This window comes from Python bivittatus, unplaced genomic scaffold, assembly GCF_059951505.1.
Source record: "Python bivittatus isolate LINGU-HERP-01145 unplaced genomic scaffold, Pbiv_v1 ctg000330_np1212, whole genome shotgun sequence".
Lineage (NCBI taxonomy): Eukaryota > Metazoa > Chordata > Lepidosauria > Squamata > Pythonidae > Python > Python bivittatus.
The window spans coordinates 41,696,478-41,711,915 of NW_028277058.1; the positions used below are offsets into that span (position 1 = coordinate 41,696,478).

At 40.6% G+C, this 15,438-nt stretch overlaps 1 long non-coding RNA gene across 14 annotated transcripts in view; it reads left to right on the forward strand.

The window, feature by feature from the left end:
- Positions 1-75: 75 nt before the first annotated feature.
- LOC107326230 (uncharacterized) overlaps positions 76-15,438 on the forward strand; it is a 43,645-nt gene continuing 28,282 nt past the window's right edge. For 6 of the 14 annotated variants that reach the window (XR_015796213.1, XR_015796219.1, XR_015796218.1 and 3 more), the window contains exons 1-3: positions 83-278; positions 6,093-6,198; positions 11,298-11,378. This is a non-coding gene — a long non-coding RNA (uncharacterized LOC107326230). The other 8 variants (XR_015796209.1, XR_015796214.1, XR_015796211.1 and 5 more) reach the window with 5 other exon arrangements.

A 15,438-nucleotide genomic window follows, 5' to 3' on the forward strand; every position in this document is an offset into this window, starting at 1 on the left:
GCAGGACCCGCCCCGGGCCGGCCCCCGGCGCCCCCCGCTGCGGCTCCGGAGGGGCGCGCAGGCGCTTCAGCCCGGCTCGGCCGTCTCGGCGCTCGGCTCTCTCTCTCGTCGTCGTCGTCGTCCTCCTCCTCCTCCTCCTCCTCCGCGAGCTATGCTAAGGAGCCAGCAGGAGGGATGAAGTTGACAGCAGCGATCAATAATTCCTCTTCCCTCTGCTTCTTGCTTTACTTCAGCGCCCTGCCGTAGCTGGAAGTTATGGCAGGATTTGGGATAACGATGTAAGCTCGTTGCAGATTGTTTCACCTTCTCTCAAGCAGGGCTGCTGACAGCTGTGTGCCAGGCAGAAGTTCAGCAGGTGCAACTGCTTCCGCCATGAATTAGCTGACCCCAAAGCGGCAGCTGTTACAGTTTTGCCTGCAGTTGCTTAAGGCTTGCCAATAAACACCCGCGCCCCCCCCCCCCCAGGGAGAGAACCGAAGGAAGGTATGAACGGTGTTCTGGTGCTCACGTGTCAAGGAGCTTTTACCAGCCATGCCGTAACCAGGGGTTGGAAATAAGGATAGGTTGGGTGGGTGCTGTGAAACTGCTATTTAAAGGTCTTGGAAAGTAGGAACAAATACTGAATAATTTTAGATTAGATTCTGTGTTGAAAAATATAGTGGGACTGTAGTCCTGTTGTTGCTTCTTGTTGATGTGTGCGGTAAAATATATGCAACTAAAGCAAATACCTCCAATACGTTCAGTTGCTGATTGGAGTGCAGCAGTAGCCAGCAGGGTTTATGGGGTGAGATGTCCATCCATCTTTGAGTAGAAGCAATCTTTCTGAACAATAAGAATTGGGATTCCCAGCTGTTTGATTGCAACTTTCTGAAGAATTGGTTTTCTCTTTTCTCTCCTCATCCCCTTTCCCCTTTTGTTGTGTCCTCCTTCCTCTTCTGACAGTAGGGACTGTCTTGATCTGATGATGATGATGATGATGATACCCAGCTTTGTATCTCCTCCCCGGGCTGTCTGAGTGATGCTGTGGATGTCCAATCTCAGTGCCTGGATGGGGTGCAATGGGCTCCAGCTCAACTCAAGCAAGACTGAGTGGCTTTGGGTGTTTGGGCCTCCCAGTACCAAGGTTTTTCCATCTTTGGTTCTGGATGGGGTGGCACTGCCTCAGATGGACCCAGTACGCAATCTGGGGGTCCTCTTGGAGCAGGTGGCAGCCATGGCTAAGAGGGCCTTTGCACACCTTCAGATTGTGCGCCAGTTGCACCCATTCTTAGACCAGGAGGCTCTACTCACTGTCACTCATGCCCTCGTGACCTCCTGTTTGGACGATTGCAGCGCGCTCTACATGGGGCTGCCCTTGAAGAGCATTCGGAAGCTTCAGCTGGTACAGAATGCAGCTGTCTGGATTGTAAATAGTGTCGGCTACTCAGCACATGTAACACCACTGCTTCGGGAGCTGCATTGGTTGCTAGTGTGTTTCTGGTTTAATTCAAGGTGCTGGTTGTCACCTTTAAAGCCCTTCATGGCTTGGGACAGGGTTACCTTAGGGACCGTCTTTTCCCGGCCAATCCGGCCTGGTAGGATGGGTGTGCTCCGGGTCCTGTTAGCCAAGGAATGTTGGCTGTTGGGGTCCAGGAGATGTGCCTTTTCTGCTGTAGCACCTGCCCTCTGGAACATCCTCCCTCCTAAGATTAGGATGGCCCGGACCCTTTTGGCTTTTTGGAAGGCCTTGAAGACCTGGCTTTATGCCCGAGCCTGGGGCCTCGAGTGTGCGAAGGGCCCCCTTTCATGGTTGTGCTGATATCAATGGTTTGTAAAGATCTCTTGGCTGTATTTATATTTATATTTAATTTTCTGTATTGTTTTAAGTGTTTGATTGTTTTTATTATTGTTAGCCGCCCAGAGTCACCAGTCTGAGATGGGCGGCTATATAAATTGAATGAATGAATGAATAAAATTATCCTGAGAGCCTTTCTACTAGACAGGAAAACTGGGTAACCGTTTAAAAAATAATACAGTAAAGATAGAAGTAGGATTGACAGCCAGTCTTGGGCATAAAAATTACTGAAAATTATGGCATCGCTTTGTGTTCAGCAGAGTTCATGTCTTCTCTGAAGGCGTGTTCAACATTGATTGGTTATGACCTGAGCATTTCTTACTAGGGCTATGCAGTCTGAAAATAATTTGGAAAAACAACGGTTCAGCCTTCATTCTAAACACACTTCTCACTATTCCTTAAAGCAGTCTGACTTTTTTCAAGTTTCTATGTGGTCTGAAAAGAAGTGTTGCTATTGTTTAAAACAAGATTTCTCAATCCCAGCAACTTTAAGATGTGTGGACTTCAACTCCCAGAATTCCTTAGCCAGTGTGGCTGGCTGGGGAATTCTGGGAGTTGAAGTCCACCCATCTTAAAGTGGATAAGGTTGAGAAACCCTGGTTTAAAAGTTGCATTTATCTTAGTGAGTACATTAGTTAAAGCACTTGTACTTTTTTCCCAGACGGAAGTCAGGCTGCTTTCTGGTAATTGTCTGGTGGTCCTCGAGAATGTAAAAATGGACCAAAAAGGAAGATAAGAAATCACCCCGGGGGAATATTAGATTAGCTTCCAGACGACAAACATCTGTGAGACATACTAAAACAATGCTTGACCTGTGTCTGGTTTGGAAATCTGATTGGAATGATCAAAGAAGCTGCCTCTGCACAGGATTGTTAGAAACCGAGCTACCATCATGACCTCAAGACTCAGTTATTTTGTACCCAAAGGCAAAATTGATGTTGCCTAATGATTTTTTCAAACAAGAGGTTGGGTACTGCCTCTCTCAGTACAACATGTAATTCTCCTTCTGTAATGATATTTATAATGGGACCAGTTTGGCCTGTTAAATAAAAGCTGGAAAGGATCCCATGTGCATGTTACTGCATGTTATTTTCCCAAGAACACTAACAGCATTGAAATTAGAAGTCAGTTGACATTGATCCAGTCAATCGTGAAAAGCATCCCCTTGAGACTTTCAGGCAGAATATATTTTTTCTTTAGTTGCAGGAAGATAGGAGCAATTTTCTCAGGCTTATTAGTCTTTCTAGTGAGCATCTGAATACTGAATTTATTTTAAAGGGTTCCTTCTATTCTGTGCACTAGAGAATAGTTACAGAGACCATATTCTGTCAGTTCATAATTCTTTTTTGTGCTCCCAAATATACCTGTATCTGGGGCAAAGTCTCACATTTAGGGTGAAATACAAAACTTTTTTTAAAAAGAAAGATTGGCATTCTTCATTGTATTTCTCACATTAAGGCATTTTGTTCCTTATTTATTATTTAAAAGGTATACAGTACTTTGTTTTGGGGCTTTAAATAGAACACTCAGTGAGTATCCATTATTTAAAGAACTGCAGATGGTGAGTTCACAGTCCAAAATCAAAGAAGTAGGGTTACTATCTTTTTCTGGACAAAGGTGCTACACTTTTAATAGCTGCATATAATATGGCAGTTCCCCATTATTATCAGAGTTAAAGTTGGAAAACACAAGGTTCAGACAGACTATAATAAGACCTACTTGCTGCCTGAACAACTGTCAGAGAACTATAAGAGAGATAAATACAGTAAGTTCAGTTGCATAAGATAGAAATGTGGTAGTGAGCTTACATGTTTAAAAGCAGTCAAAATACAGAGAGCTCCTTTATACTGTCAGATATATGCTTCATATTAAATTTCATCAAGTCAACAGTGTTTACTCTGCCAGTGGTTTTCAGAGGATCAAAAATGACTCAAATGAATGTGTAACTTTGATCCATTTAGCCAATTTCTATCTAATGCAGGCTTTAGAACCTGTGTCAGAGAGTCATGCTTAGTCCTCCAAAGGCCATGGTGACGTCCTTCAAAACTTACCACAGAATTACAGGTTTTTTAATATTACGAAAGCAAAATTATTAAATACTGGGGGAATACTATTAACTATAGGTAAATTAACCTAATTAAATACAATTAGTTTCCACATATACATTTTAACATTGAATCAAAATCAAATTTAGTTTTTGACCTAGCCTTGTTCATATCTTTGTTCTGGCCCTGGTGGCAGCCACTTTTTGCAATCAATGCAGCCCTCAGCCCACCCTCCCCAAATGATGTACTTTTGATGAGAATTATGCTGTCTGACCTTAGTCTAATTGGCAGAGGTTCCCTTCCCAAGTTCTTTGAATTGCTCGTTTATTCCATATTGAATTGGATCTAGGATTCCACAAGATCTACTGAACAAGGTGCCACATGCAGGTGAATAATTCTTTTGATGGCTACTATTGTACCTTAAGGATTTCAGGTAGTTTTCTTCTTCAAAACCTTAATTGATATTGTCATGTATAGATCAATACCTTAAAATAGTGTTTCCCAAGCTTGGCAACTTTAAGATGTGTGGACTTGAACTTCCAGAATTCCCCAGCCAGCATCTTAAAGTTGCCAAGGTTGGAAAACACTATCCTAAAAGATCACATTAGGATGGCAGGCAGGCAGACATATTAAATGCTCAAGTCTCCTTATGTTGCAGATGGTGTGATGCTGACAACCAATGGCCATGATCCAAATAGTTGGTGGTTATTGTCCTTGTCATTGACAAGGCTATGACTGATGTCATTTGAGAGTATGTTGTGAACAAATGTGCTGTGTGGTGCAAATGGAACTGCTGAATATCCTTTGGGTAGATGTGTGTAAAAAATAAGCAGGACTGGTATAACTGCATTGATATGGATGGTAAATAACTGGAAGATCATAGCACAGTTATACCAGGCTAGAACACAATTGTTTCTTTTATTATTTGTAATAAGGATTCTTAACTATAGAACAAATTGTCTATATGTGACACTTTTCAGCAATATGGCTTTCCCCAGAGAGAAAATGGAGACTGTAAATAAATTTGAAACATGGACAATAAAGGAAATAGTGTGGGGGGGGATTGTGGGTTTTGTTTTTTTTTAATAGTTTGTGCTTTCAGGAAGGGAAGTCACAGTCCAGTTCAGTGAACTGGCACAGTTGGATCACTGTACCATATCAGTTGACAGGGTAATTTAGGCAGGAAGACTTGGCATGGCTTTGTTATCTCTTCTGCACTTGAACTGCTATTCATCACCACGCAGGCTCCTATGCCTCTTAAGCAGTGTTGTCCAAACTTGGCCACTTTAAGATGAGTGGACTTCAACTCCCAGAATTCCCCAGCCAGCCATGCTGGCTGGGGAATTCTGGGAGTTGAAGTCCACTCATCTTAAAGTGGCCAAGTTTGGACAACACTGTTCTTAAAGAAGAAGATGGTGCCTTGTTGTCAGCTGCTGATAGGAGATTCTCACTTGATTAGACTTCACCGTCAATGTTGGTTTCTAGAGCTGAATTACTAAGCATGAAAATTTATCAAAATGTGGTATGCCTTTATAACATTGATGAACAAAATATTACTAGCCTTCAATGACTCAGTGAATATTAGTGAAATTAATTAACAATTAATACATAGCCAGAAACTTTAAGGGCAGTCCTATGTAATATGATGCATTTTAGATATGTGAGACATAGCTGAGGGAGTTGGTCCAACACAAGAAGACCATCAGATTGGGAATGGTTGCTAGTTATTGTTAAATATTTAGGCGTGCTAGTGCTTACAATCCAAGGGAATGAAACTATTTTCTACTTTGCTCAGTGTTATTTTGCACAGTTCAAATCTTTTTATTATTAAAGTTAGGGATGTTTCAGCCTATTCGATTTTTACAGGCGTTTATTAACTTTATTTAAATAAATTACATACAATAAACCATTAAGAAAAACAAAAGAAAATGCAAGAAAAGCAAGTATTTTTAATTGCAAATACTCTTGTTCATTTTTACAAATTTCATGTTACTACATTTGTTGAAGAATTCTATTATGAATCCCTGAGAAGCCCAGGTAGCATTTTCCTGCATTTGTCAATTTTATTCTTGATAACAAATGCATTATTTTGTCAGGCCTTTGGTCTTAGAAACATCACCTGTTTACACTCTGTAATATAATACATGGTTATGCTTTAGTGATGCATTGTAATTTGTGTGTGTGTTTTTAATCGAGACATTGTCTTCTCCTAGGTTCTACTGAATAGGTAAAATGCTTACTGTATCAGTATTTGGCAGGGCCCTGGCAGCGGCCTTCTCTGTTGTGGCGCCTGTGCTGTGGAATCTTCTCCCCGCTGAGGTGAGACTGGCCTCGTCATTGTTGAGCTTCCGGAGGTCCCTTAAGACTTGGTTATGCCCGCAGGCCTGGAGACCCCAGGGGACAGGGGAATTAGTGAGGTGGCTCCCTTATTTTTAACTTATTTTTATTTTGTTTTATATATTTTTACTGTATTTTACTGTTTTTAGCTTTGTTTTATGCCACCCAGAGTCGCCTGTGGTGAGATGGGCAGCTATATAAATGGGTTTATATAAATAATTTAATAAACAATAAATAAGCAAACATCTGGACCTGTTCATAAAAGAAAATGTTTGTCATCCCCAGGCTAATAAGTAATGTTTAGCCTTATCTGTGTCACCATTCTGCTAGAAATTTCCAGTGCTTTCTCCAGCAAGCACTGGAACAAAGAGCCCAGGGTCTCCTCAGAGAAATCAGGGAAGAGGAGAAGATTCATTAAATGGAAAAATTCAAACCTTCTAGCCTTCTGGTTAAAAATGAAAGAGGCTGGCCATGTTTTTTTATCCCATTTGGGAGCTTTGTTTGGAACAGCTGGTCACCATTGGAAAAGACACTGGCCTTACTACATTTTGTTTTGTACATGCACAGTTTTAATTGATGTATGAATTTTATGAAGTTATATGAAATAATTTGAATGATTTGAAGTTGGGGGAGACTCTGGTCACTCCTCTGTCATGATCATATGACTCTCTGTCGGCCCTGGAGTTCCCTGGTGCTTCCTGCCGCTTCAGGGAGGCTGGATCTATTTGATAGGTCCTCCCAAGGCACATGATGGACCCAGTAGGGTTAGGGTTAGTTTTACTGAAATATTTGTATCACGTTTGTATTAATGGTTATTCGTTGTTTTTATCATGGCTGCTGATTGTGTATTTTATTTTTTATTTTTTGCTGTTTTATTCAATTATTGTTAGCCACCCAGAGTCACTTGTGTCAGATGAGCAGCCATTTAGATTAAATAAATAAATAAATTACAGAAACACATTGATTTTAATTGCGTATCAGCCCTACACCAGATGGCTTGTTTTAGGCATAATGTAATCCAGCATTCAGAACAGCAAATTTAGATACTAGTAGGGTCAGCGGCACATATATTTTGATAAAATTGAAGGTTACAGCAGTTCTATTTTTGAGATGTTGATTGACAAGCTAGAATCACAATCTCTTCTGTGCTGAAAAAATTATATGTGTACCCTGGGTTTTATTTTAGAATGCTGGGACGATCCCAGCCACGAGTCATCCCAGCAGCTGATTAGCAAGCAGAGCCTTTTGCTCCTGCAGATGTCAGAAAGGGTCCATAGCTCCAGGCAGAAAGTTTCTGCTCACCTGGAGGGCTGTCTTTTTTCCTGATTACAGCCTCTTTTGTTCTGCTGCAGTCCTTGGAAACTAAATGTATCTAACTTTGTTCAGGGTTACAACTAAAGGCTTTTATTAATTCACAGATAAACCATATATAATAAAATAATTGGAAACATCTGTGGCTTCTTTTCATGTTGGATGGGATATCGTTGTTGCAATATGCCATACTGCACAAATCTACAGAATAAACAGGACTGTGTTTAATGGACTCACATGGGGGAAACAGTATTTTACTCTTTTATTAGGCCAATAACCAAGTATACACACAGCTTTATGTCAGTGAATCCTAGTGTAAGTTACCATCCTAAGTGCAGCCACTACCTTATGAGTTGATGTGCACATTAATTCATAGCTAGATATCATATGTCCAAGGATTTGTGTGTCTTTGGGAACAGATATTAATTCTGATAGTCATTACCAATTCTGTAATTACAAATATTGATAAGTGGAGCTCTTGTAGCTGTACTTCCATGCAGCAATCCTATTAAAGAGCAGATGCTGTTGAAAGAAATAACCCCCTAAATGGTGGTGGTGATGATGGTGGTGGTGGTGATGATGATGATAATAATTTGGACTCTAGAAAGCAAACCATATACTTCCATTTAAATCATGCAGTAGAAACTTTCTGGACACCTGCCCTCACTCCATATGGGTTTATTCCTCTCCACATCACTATGAGATCATGGCAAAATTTAATTTTAGTTTGAACCACTAAATCTGGGCAGTCTTCCATTTCCACAGGAGTGCTTGTATTAGTCTGCAAACATCCTCCAATTTGTGAAAAGAACCAATATTAACCAGCATGTCTCATTTTGGGATCCTTAAATGCATTTTGGACTACAACCTTATCAGCTAGAATTAGTACAACCATTGAAGATGCTTGGCTATGGAAGCTGTCATTTAATACCTCTGGAAGATACCATGCTACCAAGATAGGAATACATGTATCTGGCCATTGGTGTTGGAAACAATGTTTAATTTGGTGCTGGAAGCAATGCTTAATTTGGTGCTGGAAACAATGCTTAATTTGATTAAATATGCTTTACTGGGGGAAGCAGAACTATTTTTGTTGCTCAAGAAGATAGAAAGCTTACTTACCCCAAATTGAAACATTAGGCAATTTAATTCTGTATACTGACAGGCAGTATTTATCCAGTTTTAAGATTGGCATTGTTTCCTCAGACTTATATAGGGATGCTAGGAATTGAATCTGAGCCCTTCTGCATGTAAAATGTAACCTACAGCTCTTCTGCTGTAGAACGGTAGAAATAAATTATATAATGTGATTACAATTATGCTGAATCTACACATGACAATTTATTGCTAAGGTTTAACTCAGTGAAAGAGCATAAGCTTTGTGTGCAGGTTAAAGGGATAAAGTAGGTGAAGGAAAGACCAGGGAGTGTTGCTGATAGTCATAATATAGACCAGTGTTTCTCAATCTCAGCAACTTTAAGATGTGTCGATTTCAACTCCCAGAATTCCCTACCCAGCATACTGAGTGGGGAATTTTGGGAATTGAAGTCCACACATCTTAAAGTTGCTGAGGTTGAGAAGCACTGATGTAGCCATTATTGTCAGGGCTGATGTTATTTTTTGGCAACAGACAATGTTTCATGAAATGACAATGGTGTACAAACAGGAAGATAATTTAAAACCCCACCAGCAGATCTCTTTTTCCAAGAGTTTCCTAACAGAAGATACTTAGAACAGACTGCTGCTAACTGGGCTGAATCTTTTGGTGTACCCTAAACTAGGTATGGAGTTTGTGGCCCTTCTATCAGGGATCTCTGACTAGAGTTCATCCCTTGGAAAAATAGATAGAAAAGTGCTTCAAATCTTCCTGCCTAAAATCTAGAACCAAAGAATGTAATTAACCTTGTGCCAATTCTGAAATACAAAGAACTATGTAACTATGCAATCTTACATGTGGAGAAGATTTGAGGGACAAATTTTCCTTATTAAGCCAATTAAGTCAAAAGGAGTTTATTGGGGAAAAGGGACTAGGGGAAAAACAAGGGAGAACAACAGTCATGCACACAGGTTTCCAAATGAAATTCATGCAGTAAGTCTAGCTAAACAACCCACTTCCTCTTTGAATAAGCTTTTGAATTTCAGCACATGTTCAGAAGTCATTGCAGAGAATGAATGGAGCAAGATAGCTTTGGTTTCCAGCCAGCAGACTGGAACACACACTCCTAGCATTCCTCAGCTTTATAGAATATGGAGGATAAGTGAGAACCATTTCTTTGAGGAGGCTGTGCTTTGCCCAATCAAGGAAAATGCTCCATCACTGAAAGCATGGGTCTAGCCAGAAACTGCTTAGTAGCTAAACCCCATTTCCTAATGACCCTTGGTGGAATGCTAAAGCCACCATCCAGTTTTCACCAGTGGTACCATTGTGTAACTGGGATTGCATAAGATACTTTTCTGGGAAACAAAAGCTGAATTCCATTTATTCGGGCCTCTCAGCATGGGGTCAATTTGCCAAATGTTTTTAGGGGTATTGTTGTGCATTTCTAAAGCTGGGGGAGAGGGGGACAACTTTGTAATTAGTAGTAGTAGTAGTAGTAGTAGTGTATCTTTATTATGGTCTTTGACCAGCATTACAAATAAGAAATAAAATAGATTGCCTCAGAAAAGTCATTACCAAAAAAAAAAAAAAAGTAATCAAATTAAGAGAGCAACACATGTAAGCCAAAGCTTTGTGCAGTTGTATGGCTCAATAAAGTTGTTTTGCAACCTAAAGTTTACGTGAAGAGTTAACATTCCATAAAAAATAACAAGCATAGAAGTTGTCTATATGACATTCGATTTGGAAGTAGCAGAGAGAGCAAAGTAAGCAATAGTGGGATATCATATAAGTGACACTAAGGAAAACATGGGCAAGAGTTATTTCCTAAGAGATAGGCAAAATCTCTGAGAATAAAGGAGCCTCATGAAATCTACCCACCAACAGGGCAGAAGGAAGAGCATTAATATGGGTTGTAGAAAAGCCCATCTATGTTTGCTCAGGGTTAGATTGTGTAAATAGCCTGCAATACAGGGCTTGTGAGAATCTAATATTTGGCGATAAAATTCAGGAACACTAGCGAGTTCCTTCTGATGATCAATATTCCCAGTTCCTTCCTTTACCATTGATTTGGCTTCCACAAACATTAATTGGCCTATGTATTCAGGAGAGAGGCCAAGATTACATAATTCCTCCATGCAAACTTGATACCAGTGAGATTGGTAGCTGTCTGTCAACAGCAGAGGTAACTTTCCCTGTAGGATCAAACATGATTCTGAGCCAGGAGGTGAGGATCCTGATCCAAGCTTTAGCCTTAATGGTTGGGACATTAGCTTCAAGCCTAAAAACTGCATTAGGGAGACATTTTGGAGAACCAGAACCCTAAGGAAGCTTGATTGGATGGTTTAATATGTCTTTATGCTTGTAAATGGGCCAAGTAGTTCAGTCGTTGAGCAACTATTTTAGTCGTAAAAAATTTAATCGCTGCTTGAATGTAATTTGCTCCTTGTTATCTGTAAAATTTGGTTATAGCTAATGCATTCTTTTGAGCTGTAGAAATGACACAACTAACCTAAGCTACTACTTTCCTAGAAGCCTGAAAGACTATGCCCAAATATTTAAAATATTGAACTTGCTCCAGTATGTGAGAGTCAATCATCCACTCCATTTATTGGAGAATACTAAAAGTTTAGATTTATCATAATTAATAATGAATTGTTCCTCTTCACTGTAGGATGCCAGGATTCTTAGAGCCCATCTGTACATAAAACAAGGAGAAGAGGACTGTACCATCTGCATAAAGTAGGATTTGAAGGTATCTATCAGCTAATTTGGGTGCATGGATGTTGACTCTTAGAAGAGTTTTAATCAGAAAATTAATGTATATATTAAAAAGCAATGGGGTTAAAATACCTCTTACTTCACCTTCTTAAACAAAAAAATCTGAAAGATCTCCCCACTTACATCTTATCCTGAAGCCATTTTTTCATATAACTTACAAATGTCCCAAAGTCTTATCTTGCAGATGCTATATTATTTTGTTTTATTCATTCATTCATTTGTTCATTCATTCCTACTAGGCAAGGGAAGAGGTACTTCTCTCTCACGTACCAAAAGGGTTTCCCTTTTGGGGGATGGTGCTCCGTGGTGCTATGCCTTGATCTGGCCCTGAATGCTGGGCAGAATGTAGACAGGAGTAGACAAGACAGGCAATCCTGGGTCAGAGAGACAAATGACCTGATGTGATAAGAGGCACATACTGCAACAGTACTTCTTTGTTTTTACAAAAGTATAGTAACCCTACTAGTAGCTTCACTGATAATGATTATTATCACACGTGGGTACTCTGCTTTAGGAATTTGCCCTTGCTGCTATTTCCGTTTTGTTCCATGCTGTTTTATTGCTATTCTGTTCTGTTTTTCCTTATTTTAACTACCATAAGCCTGTATGAACACTTTTAAAGCCCGAGAAAACAATAACTGTGTATTGTGGCTAGATGGCAGCAAAAGCACATTCGAAGTCATACAAAGGTCAGCTTTGTAACTTCTTGAAGATGTGCCCCTCCCAGCCTCCCGATAATATGCGATCAAAGGTAAATCACTTTTCTCTTTTAAGTTTTATTAAAATAAAAATTGAAACCAAGGTGTTGCATAAAATCTATAACGCAAACATTGGAATGGGAATAGCAGTAAACAAGGAAGCTTGGCAATGTAATCTGGAAAAATAAGATATTAGGAGGAAAATGTAGTACACAAGGACTGTAACAGAAAAAAAAGGTAATCATACTTCCACAATTGTGTCTTTGTGATGTATAATTTGTAATATAAATTACCTTTTATAATATCGTGTGTTGATTTTTTTTAGAGAACCAAGTTCCATAGCTCTCACATACAGTGTGTCTGTGTGTGTGTTTCTATTATTTGTTGGAGTTGGGTGGCCAATAAATTTAAATAATATCAATAACAATAATGATTTACCCTATCAAGTTAATGTTGATTTTGCATGGAAAGTATTAGAACTGGAACTACTTTAAAAGCTGCCCCATGGGGGGGCAGAAAGAAATGCAAGTCAAAATAGGCAAGGAAGTAGTGAAAGAACACCTACCTGTAGCTGATTTGAATGAATTCAGGTCATCAGAGCTGGATGGATTACATCCCAGGGTGCTAAAGGAGCAGGCAGATGTGATCTCAGAGCTACTGGATATAATCTTTGAGAACTTCTGGAATACAGGGGAAATGCCAAAAGATTGGTGAAGGGTTAACATGGACCCAGGAAATTATAACCCAATTAACTTGACATCAATACCTGGGAAAATCCTAGAAAAGATCAAGCAGTGGGTTTGCAAACACTTAGAAAGGAGCGAAGTGATTACTAGAAGCCAATATGGGCTTGTTCATACCAAAATCTTATGGGTTTTTTTTTTTTTAACAAAGTGACAACTTTAGTAGTTACAGGGAATACTGTAGATAGAGTGTATCTAAACTTCAGTAAGTCATTTGATAAAGTTATCTTAGCCTCCTTCTTGATAAAATGGAACAATGGGTAATGTGTGGTCCCACTACCAGATGGATTGGCAATTGGTTGAACAACCATATCCAGAACATGGTTTTTAATGGATCTTTGTCTGTGTGGAGAGAATTATGCAGTGGGGCCCCTTAGGGTTCTGTCTGGACCAAGTGTTCTTCAACACTTTTATAGAGACTTAGATGAGGGGATAGAAGAGATGCCCAGAAACAAAGCTGAGAGGGATTGCTAACAGTTCAGATGACAGGTTCAAAGCTCAGAAGAATGTTGAGATATGAATATTGTCCCAACAAAATGCAATTCACTAAAGAGAAATGGAGGGTTCTGCACCTAGGTAGAAAATATCAGAGGTGTAGGTTCAAGCTAGGTGGTAGCTGGCTCAGCAGTAGTACTTGTGAGAAGGATGCAGGTATCCTGGTAGAGGGCAGATTAAGCATGGGCTAGCAGTGTGCTGCAGCTGCCAAAAGAGCCAATGCAACCTCAGGGTGCATCAATAAAGGTATAATGTTGAAATCATGGGAAGTTATACAGGTAGTCCTTGGTTAACGACCGCTCATTCAGTGACTGTTCAAAGTTGCGACGGCACCGAACAAGTGGTACTTATAACTGGTCCTTGACGTTCTGGCTGTTGCAGTGCCCCTGCGGTCACATGATCGAAATTTGGGCACTTGGCAACTGCTTGCACTTATGACAGTTGCAGTGTCCCGTGGTCATGTGATTGCCATTTGCAACCTTTCCTCCTGGTTTCCCACAAGGAAAGTCAATGGGGAAGCCAGCAGGGAAGGTCACAAGTCGCTCTGGTAAGTCCCCCGGGCCTTCCTGTGCTTGCACTGCATTGTTCCATCCATCCCCTGGCCTTCCTGTGCTCACATCGTACTGTGCTGTCCACCCTTTGGCCTTCCTGCGCTTCCACCCTGCTATGCTGTCCATCCCCTGGCCTTCTTGCCCTTGCTCCCTGCCGTGTCATCCATTCCCCAGCCTTCCTGTGCTTGCGCCACACCTCCAACCCCCCAGCCTTCCTGCACTCACACACAGCCTGCACCAGGCCCCCCACAGCACCCCCCACCTCCCTGCGGCAGCCCCATACTCCTTACCTAGGATTCCTACCGCTTCCCACTTAATGGCCTGCACGTCTTGGGTTTACAATGGCATCCAGGATGTACGGGATTGCTGTCGCTAAGTGATGCAGTCATGTGATGTCCTGCTTTATGACCACATTGCTTGGTGACAGCAATCCTGGTCCTAATTGCTGTCGTAACCCAAGGACTTCCTGTAGTTTTGCTCTATGCTGCACTGATGAGACTGCACCTGGAATACCATGTCTGGTTTTGGTTGCCACAATGCAAGAAGGAGCTGGAAAGAGTGTAGAGAAGAGCAACAGAGATGACAAAGGGCTTGGAGGCTGAATGCCACGAAGAATAGTTCAAAGAACTAGGTAAGTTTAGCTTTAAAAAAGAGAAGACTAAGAGCAGACATAATAGGAGTCTTTCAGTAGTTGAAGGACTGTCAGATGGAAGAGAAGTGCCTTATTCTCCATAGTACCTGAGGGTAGCACAATAACCATTGAGTGGAAAATTTACAAAAGACCCAAACTTGAAATAATGAATTTCCTGGCCGTGAGAGCTATTGAACAGCCTGCCTCCTGGAGCTGTGAGTGCTCTATCATTGGTGATTTTCAAGCAAAAGTCAGAGAGCCATTTGTCAGGCATGGTCTGGGGATTCCTCCTCGGGGCAGGGGGTTGGACTAAATGACCTCCAAGATCCCTTCAAACTGTATTTACTGGAAGATAAATGTGCTTAAGTCCATTAAAGACACTAACTTAATGTCAATTTTCTCCTGCATTATTATTTCTGTAATCACATATCTCGGACTGAAGATCCGTTGAATTTTTGAATAAATGTGCAGTGGCAAAGATTGTGAAACATGTTGTTCTACTTAAGGTACTGGATGAATGGATATACAGTTTTTCCTAAATCCTCAGGAACCCTGCCCCACTTTGCCTCCTCCAAAAGCCTCTTATGGTAGGATGGAAATACAAGGATTTGCTGAGCTGCAGCAGGAATGCTGTAGCCCTTTCCCCAGTGCAAGCAGCCTTCTGAATCCCAGACTATCATTCTGAAGAAGGAAGATTTGCTCAGGTGCATGAATGCTTAGAAAATTCTTCTACACATTTAAATCATAAATTATTTTATTGCTTGGGAGGAAGAGAAAGGATATTTAGGACAAGTTTTTTTCTATGTTGAACCAGTTAAATAATTTCAGTGTTGTTATTAATTTGCCTATTCAGACTTAAATATTTTAAAGTCCAAAGGAAAGTTATGCGCATTCCAAATCCACTGATTTTGGTAGA